The sequence below is a fragment of the Cydia pomonella genome, unplaced genomic scaffold (assembly GCF_033807575.1).
Source record: "Cydia pomonella isolate Wapato2018A unplaced genomic scaffold, ilCydPomo1 PGA_scaffold_56, whole genome shotgun sequence".
In the NCBI taxonomy this organism is placed as follows: Eukaryota; Metazoa; Arthropoda; class Insecta; order Lepidoptera; family Tortricidae; genus Cydia; species Cydia pomonella.
This window is the reverse complement of record NW_026907889.1, coordinates 46,323-54,802: the sequence shown is the minus strand read 5'-3', so window position 1 is coordinate 54,802 and position 8,480 is coordinate 46,323.

The following is an 8,480-nucleotide window of genomic DNA, read 5'->3' as shown; positions in this document are numbered from 1 at the left end:
GAACTCTATTTACTACACTATAAGTTCAAATTTCGCTGATTTTTTGTGTTTCCAGTATCAAGATGAATTGACCAATCTGTGGAATAGAAACGACTTCTGGGGACACATTGCCCGCGAAATACTGCAGCAGCCATGCACCGTCCACAATTACGCGCGCGACGCCTCCAACCATCAAAACATTGTCAGCCAAAACCTACCTGCGCGTTTATCTCTACGCAAGCTAGGCTCCCAAGCTTTCGTCTTCTGGGTCGTCATAGGCTATTTATTCCTTAGGATATTTTATTCTGCCAGCGGAGTATTTTATGTTTTTATACTATTTATAATGTGGGCGTGCCTCGTTGTAACAAAGGCGACACCTGCGTTATACTACTAAGTTTTAAGAGAAATTCAATATGTTAAATCACATCTGTATCGTATATGTATTTATTCGCATGCAAAAATAAAACCAAAAACTTAAAAAATACTGACAAATCAGTCGTCAACTTTTTAAAATTTTAAAAACGCAAAGTGTGTCAGTCTCAAAAATGTGTTAAATTTTATATAAAAAAAATGTACGTGAAGAAGTAGATTACTACCCATTTTAAGGTGCCTGATCCATGTAAGGCCCAGTGTCTAATGAAGCCCACTTTTGAAAATGAGCCCCCCGCGCTTTAATTGCCAGTTCAAAAACCTAGTAAGGCTAAATGACTACACTAAAACCTATCATTTCTCAGATCCCTGTCCCTACTAGTTTTTTATACGGAATTTGTGACTTCCTGAGTTTTACTAAGGTAAAAGGTAAGTTAACATACTACTTACTGGGTTTAGAGGCATAGAAATCTGTAGTAATCATAATAATTGTGCCGATTTTGGAGCAGGTGTCTCTGTAATCGGGTGAGTACTTACGAGATGGATACAAATAAGATAAAAAACGAATTTCCAATAATTAGTTACCCACCTTACCTAGTAGGTTTTTATATAGGGCAGCCAAAATCAGCCTTTAACACCCTTCGCATAAAAATAAAGCATTAATCTCATGCAATATGGAATGGCTGTAGTACAATATGCGGAGATGATCAGAGGCTTCACTTTCATAATTCCGTTGAATTTGGGGACCCGCTAAAGTGTGGTAGTTTCTTAAGTTACTTGGAGTTAGTAAATATTACAAAGCTCAATTAATACCTTTTTTGATTTCGACTGCATTAATCTGCACTTCTTTTCTTCTGATTTTTTTTCTCGTTAAGTATAAAAATCTAAAACTTCCCTTCTAATGCATCTACTTTTTTAATGTTCGTCTCGTCTTAGGCCGTTGGAAAAGACGATGCGAGCCAAAACATGATCCTCCCTCTAATTGACCTTATTGATCATATCATCATATGTATCCTCGATAGCTCTATTCTTCTTATATTTTCCAGTCGCTTTGGTAAGATGCCGTTAGAAAGTCCAATTCCTTCTCCTTCTCAAACTACCGCTCTATTTATTTCCATTTATTTGTTTCGTCTCTTAAGTTCTTGTGTGTCTTTTGTACATAAACAGATTACCGTTTTGAAATGAAAATGAAATGAAAACATTTATTTCGGACAAAAACATCCATATTATGTTAGTAATGACTTACGGCTAAGTGTGTTAGTAAAAAGTATAATTGCAGTTTGGATTGGCATGCAGCGACATCCAGTGAATAAGGATAGGGCTGTCCATCCTCTCAGCAATCACAGCAACAAGTATTTGAACAGACATGCGCTCACGAACCTACGAAGGATTTTTTGTGATAAGAAAATTAACTTTTATAGCCCTTATGTTTTGGGTCTGGCTTGGCTTGGCGTGAACATAGTTTTGAGTTTGACCCGCTAAGTTAGCTTACAGATTACCTAAATACGAGAAAAAAATCTTAAAGCTCTTCGTTGACAAGAATCCGATGTTAAGCACCAGCAACAATGTTCCGAAGATGCGCGTGCGTCCCGGGAGCGGACAGGTTTGACCGGCGGCATTCCAGAAGATGTCGTCACCAATACTTTCACTCCGGCTTGACTCTGAGCTCGGACACCGGGGAAATGGGCCATAGAATTACTTGAGTTGAACATTCGAGTAAATAAAACTACGGATATTATGATGGTCCTGTTTGTCTACGTCACATCGTGATAAACAGTGTCCGTCTCTTTCCATCACGTGGTGTTAAAAAGTGACACTTATTTTATCAGGTGGTTAAAGCCATCCATAATATGTCTGAGTATATGTAAAGTCTGAGTATATGTAAGTTTGAGTTTGAGCTTGCTGCATGAAGCTGGTTTGTATTAGGGTCCCCTCTAGCAAGCTCGGTTCTGTCCATACAAACGTAGTTACGTCCTAATTTGAAAACAACTAGGTATATTGCTCTGAAACTTTGTACTTACAATAGAATAAAGTATATTTAGGGCTGTAATTATAATTAGTTTACATAGCCGCAGATACCATAGTTAAAAAAATACAGTAAATTTGTGTTATCAAAGTCTCTGCCAAATTAAGGGTTAAAATGATTAAAGGTTTTATTAATTGTCCTAATCTCTTAAGTATTAGAGCAAGAATTCGGATTGGGCCATTTGATTTAAGACAAATAACATTAAATTATAAATTGATATTATCATATATTTAAGAAAAAATGACCTATCCCATCGGTGTCTAACTAACAAAGCAAAAAAATAATGTAATAAAATTGGTTTGTTCCAATAGTACACATTAAGTCATTTGACAATTCCCATACAATACAATAAAATAGTCAGATATTCTGTCTTTAATTTCGTGATAAAATCGTGTATATACTATACAAGCATTCGTTTTTACAATTTAAAAATTGTTGATTTTAAAAACAGAAACCGGTTTTAACCGGTTTCGGTTTTTTTTAAGCCGAAGAAAAGACCGGTTTTGAAAAACCTCCGGTTTTTGCATTCCCTAGTATCATGTGTGTTACGTTAATTAAAATTAACTATAATCTCCTATATTCCTATTCACAGCGAATGATGCTCTATGAATACCATAACTGTTTCGTTATCTATAATAGATCTCCGTATTTGTTTTATAGAGAAAAATAGTACGAATTACGTTTCATAGTGATATTTTTTATTGAGAATTGAATTAAACTTAGGGCACAGTCGGCAACCCAGCCACCATTCAGGCCGCGGTGTGGTACCTGGACACGGTGCTGGCTACATGCAACGTGCCAAACAACGTGCAGCTAGAGGCTGCGGCCGCATACTTCATCGCGTCCAAGCACCGCGGGCCGCCCACACGTACGTCGAAGCTTATCACATGCGCCAGATTCGCCTTCACGAAGGAGAAGCTGCTGGAGAAGGAGTTAGACATATTGTTTACATTGGTATGTGACTACTATTTATACTTTTTTGATATAGTTAATAAAAATAACTAGGAAAGTTTAATATTAAAGTTGATATCGTTAGAATGTTCTATTTTAACGGCTCCAAGTTAAGGATGACTCACGATAGAATGGCCCGGGTCTGGGCCGAGACAACCGACACGTCGTTTTCTATGACAGATGACCGGTGATCACGTGATGCTTTCTATAGGGAACAAGCTATTTTCATACCAAATTCAACAATCCTTAATTTAAATTGGTCCAGAATCAATGGTACAACAAAATGCCATTTTATTCACACACCGTTGACAAAGGAGTGGACGTATACTAAATGTCTGCTTTAATAGGGGATACAGGGCATGCCCTGCCGTCTTTCTGATATCGTCCGACCATCTGGCTCGTGGTTTTCCGTCACATCGGCTTCCCAGTCGAGGTCTCCAGAACAGTACTCGCTGGCCCCATCGGTCATCATCCCTGCGACATATATGGCCGGCCCATTCCCACTTCGGCTTCGCAATTCTTTTCGCGATGTCGGTAACTTTTGTGCGTTGGCGAATGTCCACATTCCGAATTCTGTCTCGCAGGGATATCCCGAGCATCGCGCGCTCCATAGCAACGCATACGTTGGATTATAATACATATAGTAAAACCTTAAACTTTTATATGTAGTTTCTTTACAATGTCTCCGTTTCAAGAACAAACAAAAAAAACTTTCGCGATCCTTTTACGTTGACACTTTACAGACATTCGTCGAGCCTCGTGTTACGACGATCCACTATAAATTATAACTTACTTATACTGTCAACTGTCAAGTCCAGATCGATATAATCTTTACTTATAACTGTCAACTGTCAAGTCCAGATCGATATAATCTTTACGTCAATGTAACCTTTACAAGCGTGGACGATATATTTTTACAACAATCGCTGACAAAGTCAAGTATGGTCAGAAAATATACCAAATCTCGTAAGGCCCAAGGTCCTACCTACAGAACTTGCCGACCCGAGCGGCCTGGGGCGACCCTGGCGAGAAAATGGCCCTCGCTGGGCAATCAAACGACTGGACCGGGAAGTATTTGAAGAGGCAGCCATGGTGAAAGCCTGGCTACCGATTCCCGAGGGCCCTGTTGTGGTAGACGCGGAAGCGGAGGCCATGGGGAGTGCAATGTTGGAGGTGTGTGACGCGGCCATGCCGCGTGCCGGCCCGATTCTCCCAAGGCGAAAAGTATACTGGTGGTCCGCCGAACTTGCGCAGCTACGCGAGTCCTGCGTATCCGCGAGACGCCGGTATACACACTGCCGGAGGCGGCGCATACGAGACGTGCCTGAGGAGGAGCGACTATACGCCGCATACTCGGGTACCACCAAGTTGCTGCAGGGGGCAATCGCCAGGGCAAAAGACCAAGCCGAGGAGGAGATGCTGGAGACTCTAAACAGCGACCCGTGGGGAAGGCCGTATAAGATGGTGAGGCGAAAGCTTCGCCCCTGGGCACCACCACTCACGCAAAGTCTACAACCGCAACTCCTCGAGCAAGTGGTCAACGCCCTGTTCCCAACGAGGGAAGGTCACACATCTCCACACATGCCACCCCCCACAGGAAGGGTAGAAGATGCAAATGGCGCCCCGGAAGTAACGGAAGGTGAACTGGGGGCTGCGGTGTTAAGGCTTAGAGCCAAAAATACTGCCCCTGGTCCCGACGGAATCCCCGGTCGTGCCTGGGTTCTAGCCCTGGGCCCACTCGAGCCGCGCATGAGAGCGCTCTTCAGCGCATGCCTGGCACAGGGGCGGTTTCCTCGGCCGTGGAAGTCGGGGAAACTCGTCCTACTGCGAAAGGAGGGGCGACCAGCAGACTCGCCCTCGGCCTATAGACCCATAGACCACACAGAGCGAGATGACATTCACAATGCCCATACCTCTATTAAATTATTATTTATATGATCTGTGGGACATTGTGTCCAATTTTTAATCCTATGTCAGCTTTTGGAACTTATGAGGCTCATATTGGGTGATATGATGAGGATGGTAAGTCAATTATAAGTAGAATCAGTGGCAACAGGAGTAATAGTAGTTTAAATTATTAATATTAATATTTTAAAAAGAAACTAATATTAGTTAGTTGTTCTAAATAAAACTAGGCTCTGTGAGCGTAGACCAGGGATTTCATGAACATATTCTTCACATTCACGAATGTGAATCCGAATGTTCAGGATGCGAATGTACGAATGCGAATATGAATGTTAGAGACTATGTAGTTGTTATTATCATTCCCAATTAGATAAAATCTGTTAGTACATAAAACATAGTTACCTTAGAACGGGATGTTATAAAGTGTTGAAAAATGCTGTCATAATGCATTAACCAATAATAAAATATAATATAGTACATTACTATAGAGGCCGGGAAATGTAGGGTTGTAGGGCAGCTGAGCTTCGTGAAGGATAGAGATACGCGGCCGGCAACCCCGTTTCTCGCCGAGATTAAAACATATATTAACCATTTCTGTACAAAAAATAATAATGTAAAAAATAAAAGTATTCTGCATTTTTTTTTTACTATAGTGAAGTCATACTAAATACTAAAATTGTCGCAATTCAACCTGTAACACGCGACCAAAATGTAAGCGCCGTAAAATTCATGGCGCTTACGCGCTTAGCACTCCACGTCCTTGCTTTGTTGTCAAAACAACAACAACTCATGACGCAAAAATCTTCTTCTATCTTGCACTAGCAACACCTCATCAAAAATCTCGTGCGTATGGTAAATCTTTTGCGGTACGAGCAGTTCAGCTTTGGAATGAGTTGCCTACCTCCTTAAGGCAATCGCGGTCCGTAGCATCGCTTAAGGGGCAGTTAAAGAAGCTGTGCCTATCTGACCAGATTTAACTTATTTGTGACTATAAATATATAATTATTGTATATCGTAATATAGGTATTATATATATTTGTTATACTATTACTTCTATATTTTTTATTTATTTATTTAATTTTATTTATTTTCGCCCTCTTTTATAATTTTATTGACTTTCCTCTAGTCTATTGTACTCAGTGCTATATTTGTCTACCATTCTTCATCAACTCTTATCTACTCAAAGGTTAACCGGAAGAAATCCCTTAAAGGGATAAGTTCGCCTTTGTACTGCTTATCCTGTGCCATATTTATATTTTGTTATTTATACAATAAAGAGTTTATACATACATACATACATACATACAAAATACTGGTTTTCTGTACCGGTCTATACGTTCTTATAATAATGCAACGTAGACTTAAATCGACCGGGATATAAACCGTGATTACCTTTTATATTGTTTATGAGCTCCCGATATTTCGACGCAGTTACATGCATCTTCATGCAACGTTACGTTACCACTGGCACGTTGAAAGCGAACGCAGCCGACGCGCACAGTTGTTCTTAATTAAAATGATTAAACCATGTTCTTGACAAAGATGTTTTAAACACTGTGTTTTGTTGCAGCCTGCTTCAACTACGACAACAAGGCCCAGGCCGAGAAGAAGCTGAAAGACAGCAACATGGATAGTGGAGGTAAGTCTTATATTTTTAGGGTTCCGTACCAAAAAGGTACAAAAGGGTTTCGTTTTGTACCTTTTTGGTGCGACTCTGTCCGTCTGTCACCAGGCTGTATCTCATGAACCGTGATAGATGTTGCCGCTATAACAACAAATACTAAAAAGTTATACGACGTTGGTGGCAAACAAGCATACGGCCCGTCTGATGGTAAACGGTTACCGTAGCCTATAGACGCCTGCAACCCCAGAGGCGTTACATACGCGTCATCGACCCTAACACCCCGCACCCTCGCTGAGCTCTGGCAACCTTACTCACCGGCAGGAACACAACACTATGACTAGGGTATAGGTACTTCCCCAGTTGGGCTCTGTTCTAGATCTGGAATGACATCCGCTGTGCTGTGCCCTACCACACTAAGCGAGATGATATTCAGTGTCCACCTCTCTTTTGGACGTAGTTTAAGGACATACCCGGGTCCAGTTTTGTACAGAAAACGACAGACATGGCGTCTCCAGTCTAAATGCTTTAAAACCTATATTTATGACGAAGTACAAACAAAAGAAATATATTTTCTAGCAATAAAGTTTAGTGCATTCTGAAACCTAATTTATTAATTCGCCAATTTTGCCACAAAGTCTAAAATGGAATTCTATTATAGAGACTGGTTAAGACACGACACCCTTGAAATAAACGGAGTTTGAAAAAACACGGTGTATATCGTAACACTTTTGTTAACAGAAATAATGACGTGTTTCGATATTCATTGGCCATTTTGGCTGATCTATTTGATGCCGACAGTACCTAATGCAAGTATTGGGTTTGGAGTGGAATGAAAAAACTAAAAAAAAATATATGATATACATTGTCATGCAAACTTCCACTGAAAATTGGTTTGAACGAGATCTAGTAAGTAGTTTTTTTTTAAATACGTCATCATAAAATTTAAAAACAATTTTTTTTTACCAAAACTGCTGACTCTAACGCGCGTCGACGCCTTGCCGCTACAACGTCATAAAATTAAAAAAAATTTTTTTCATCAAACCCATACGTGTGGGGTATCTATGGATAGGTCTTCAAAAATGATATTTAGGTTCCTAATATCATTTTTTTCTAAACTGAATAGTTTGCGCGAGAGATACTTCCAAAGTGGTAAAATGTGTGTCCAAAGTGGTAAAATGTTGAACAAGATCTAGCAAGTAGATTTTTTTTAATACGTCTCAAATGGTACGGAACCCTTCATGCGCGAGTCCGACTCGCACTTGGCCGCTTTTTGTCTTACGGTAGTAGTACTAGCACCCACAGAAGGGGATGAGTATCGTTTTACGTAACAGCGTTAAACCCAACTAACTGTAAACCGGCTCCAAAAACAATACCAATGCAGGCTGATTTTAAAAATATCCTATCCCTTAGTAACTCGCGCGTAGTTACTTTTTCTTCGTTTCCGGAGAGCGAATACTCTTTTAATTCCTCTTTGGCCGCAGTTTCCGTGTCGCGAAGGTAAAGGAGGACCTTTAAAGCTTCATCAGTTCGACCTGAAATCACAAATTTATTTTTCAAACAGACAATAAAGGCAATGAAAATATTGTTGTCTCCATATAATCTTTTATCGCTGACCGCTGACTGTAC